The following is a 3,735-nucleotide window of genomic DNA, read 5'->3' as shown; positions in this document are numbered from 1 at the left end:
AAGTTAACCTTAAAACATGATTCTAAATCTTAACTCCTACTTCTGCCCTCACCTATTATTTTCTATAGATTCATTAATTACAACATGTACCTAAACATTATTTTCTATCATAACTGACAACACAGTTGTTTCTCATGATTGATTAAACAAGAAAAACAAGAACATAAAAAAGCACTTAAAGTTTGTAGTTAAGAATAAATGGAACAACTTCCTTATACTAACAGCTTCTCTATTCAAAGCATCTAGTTAAATTTCTACCTATGATCTATTACTGTTCCTTCAGCCCTTGTGTCTAAGCTACTTTCCAGGGGTCTTAATATCCCTGACTGAAACTACACAGAATGTAGAACAGAATGTTGATTATAATCTTAAACTTGAATTGGCAAAACTTTAGCTGGTGTGGTTTTTCCTAGTGGTGAAACTTATTTTTAATGTAAAAAGCATTCTTTAGGACTACACATGATAGAACATGGTGTGAAGGTGTCTAAATGTAATTTTTAAGCTTTAATAAGATCACTGAAGAACTCTACTAAAAACTTCTATAATAAAATCAAGAAGAAAAAAAAAAACTATTAATAAAAAGAAAAATACAGGAACCACGGGGCCCTCGCATGAGAAGTCTCCTCGGGGCATTGCCTTCCAAGGAGAGACTCATTGTGGCCTTGCTTAACAATGAGTCCTTCATGCATAGGGTCTCTCTCCGTTGTGTTCCTTGATGGCATAGCCTCCGCCAGGCTCCTAAGTTAACTTGTTGAATTAAAATGAAAGGAACGCATGATATTCCAGTCCTTGCAAGACCTTCCCACATGAATCAATTGAACTGAACTCTACATCATGCTTTGCAGAAAGAGATCTATGCCTGTTTCCTATTTTTGGGATAATATGGTTAAGGAAGGACATAGTGGTACCAAACCATCACCTGCATTGTTAGCCATTTTGAGTCCTAGCTCTGACTGTTCCGTGCCTTGATTCTTTAGCTGCTTGTTCAACAGGTGACAGTGTAAGCCGATAAGTCATGTCCATGAGTCATCTCAACCGGCAGAGTGTGTAGTGTGGCAATTATAGGGTGCAGTCTCCTTTCAGGTCTATCAGCTCAAAAACCAGACCTATTTATTTCTTCCTGTCTTCTCCAAGGTTGTTACTTTAAGTGTGGGGCTTTCTTCTTACTTGTTTACTCCAAAGTCTTGCACATAAAAAGGTAAAAGGTGGTAGAGGTAGAAGAAGTAGTTAACAGTATTTGCCCAACTGTTTCATCTTGCTTTGTAAAACCAACAACCAGACCATTTCTGGGTCAGGGTATGGTGACTAGCACCTGATTCTTCCTTTTGCTTTCATTTCCTCTTTGATCAAAATGAGGTAATTACACAGATAGAACTTTAAGAAATTCCCTGCATAACCATATTTTGAGTAAATATCTCCTGAGAGTAACAGGGCATTTGGAAAGGATTGAGGAACACATTAAAGAAAATTTCTAAGCCACCATTTATCAAATTATAGATTTCTTTGGGGGTTCACTAACTCTTTTAAATGAAAACGTGTTTTCATTTTATTATAATCTTAAAAAATTAATATAAACATATTCTGGAATCATCAGGATGAACTTATTATGTGTTTATGTTTAGGATCTCCTTGGGGCCCAGTAGCACTACTTTGATGGTTTCCAAGGTAATGAGACATAATATGGTCTGTCCCAGTCAAATGCAGCCTAATATTGTTAACAATGAACTCCTGGTGTAGTGCTGTAGGATCAGTATTGGTCTGCTAACCACAAAATTGGCGGTTCAAACCCACTAGCTGCTCCTCAGAAGTCCCATACAGGGTCACTTTGAGTTGGAACCTACCGAAGGTAATTAACAATACTCAGGAACTCATCATAGTTCGATAGGTATATTTTCACAAGGTATATTACTGAATGCAAAAGAACTGTCACCTAAGACACTTGTAGATTCATTCTGCCAATGACAATTTAATTTCAATAAAACATTCTAAATATTCATTTCATGTCTTTTGTTGTAACTTTGTTTTACAGTTTTGATTATAGTTTATCTATAAATTAGATTTGATTTTGTATTAGAACTATAAATATAAAAATATGTTTAGTCTTAAATCCACACATTTTAAAGTAATATTACAATAGAAATAACAAGTCAACACTGGTGGATTCTGAAGAAGTTTATTTTAAAGGATTGTAAGCCTTTCTCAAGTTTGAGAAACAATTAAATAAACAAATCAGATGGCGATACATTGTTCATGCTGTTCTCCTAGCTTAAGGTGCATGTTCTGGTGGTTCTGAATCCTGATTGCACTTCTTAATTAGTTGAGAAACTTAAAAAAAAAAAAAACTTGCCCTAAAGGGATGGAAAAAGTAAACCATAAGCGAAAGAGAACCAGAATGGCTTACTAATATCAGACAAAATAAACTTTCATTACAAAAATTGTTAGTAAAGACAATTTTATAATGATAAAAGGGTGAATCTATCAAGGAGATATAACCATTATAAGTATATATGGATATACCAATGTTGTTGTTAAGTGATGTCGATTTGCTTCCTATTCATAGTGACATTGTATAGGGTTGGTTTCCAAGGAGCAGCTCGTGGGTTTGAAACACTGACTTTGTGGTTTGCAGTCCAGTGTTGAGCCTACAGTGCCACACTTGTTGCTGTTAAGTGCCGTCAAGTTGGTTCTGCCCATAGTGACCCTGGATAGGGTTTCTGAGGAGCTGCTGGTGAGCTTGAACCACTGACTTTGCTGTTCAAACTGACATTGCAGTCTAGTGCATTAACCCACAGCACCACACCATAACTCTACAGCGCCACACTAGGAGCCTGTATATACCAATGCTGTTGTTGTCAAGTGCAGTTGAGTCGGTTCATGTATATATCAATGTTGTTGTTAAGGGCCATCGAGTAGGTTCCAACCCATAGCGACCCTGTATAGGGTTTCTGAGGAGTGGCTGGTGGGTTTGAACCACCAACCTTGTGGTTCAAACTGACCTTGAAGTTCAGTGCATTATCCTGCAGCACTACACCAAGACTTCACTACACCCTCAAAATACATTAAGCAAAAATAGACAAATTTGTAAGAAAGACAGATAATTGAGCAATCATAGTTAGAGATGAAACCTCAATATTCCACTTTCAATAATGAATCGAACAAGTAGGCAGAATAGCAACAAGAAAATAGAAAATTTGAGCAACACTGTAAATGAACTGGAAACCTGGTGTGGCACTGCAGGGTAATGCATTGGACTGTAAAGTAGATTTGAACTGCAAGGTCAGCAGTTCAAACTCACCAGCTGCTCCTCGGAAACCCTATACAGGGTCACTATGAGTCAGAACCCACTCGACAATATTTAACAATAACATAAATGAACTAGACTTAACAAATACCTGTGGAACACTACCCAACAACAGTGAAATACACATTTTTCTCAAGTGCACATGGACCATCCTTCAGGATAGACCAGTATGTGGGACATACAAGTGTCAAACTTAAAAAGACTGGCATGATAAAAAATGTCGTCTTTGATCCCAATGGAATTAAATTAAAAATCAATAGCAGAAGACGTTAACAAATATGTGAAAATTAAACACATTCTTTGGGTCAAATAGGAAATCACATAGTAATTAGAAAATAGTTTGAGTTGAATGACAATGAAAACATCTCATACTAAAACTTAAGAGATACAGTAAAAGCAGTGCTGAGAGGGAAATTTACAGTTGTAAAAGTCTT

The sequence above is a fragment of the Chrysochloris asiatica genome, unplaced genomic scaffold (assembly GCF_000296735.1).
Source record: "Chrysochloris asiatica unplaced genomic scaffold, ChrAsi1.0 scaffold00049, whole genome shotgun sequence".
NCBI lineage: Eukaryota > Metazoa > Chordata > Mammalia > Afrosoricida > Chrysochloridae > Chrysochloris > Chrysochloris asiatica.
The sequence above is the reverse complement of the archived record's forward strand: the minus strand, read 5'-3'. Positions refer to the sequence as shown.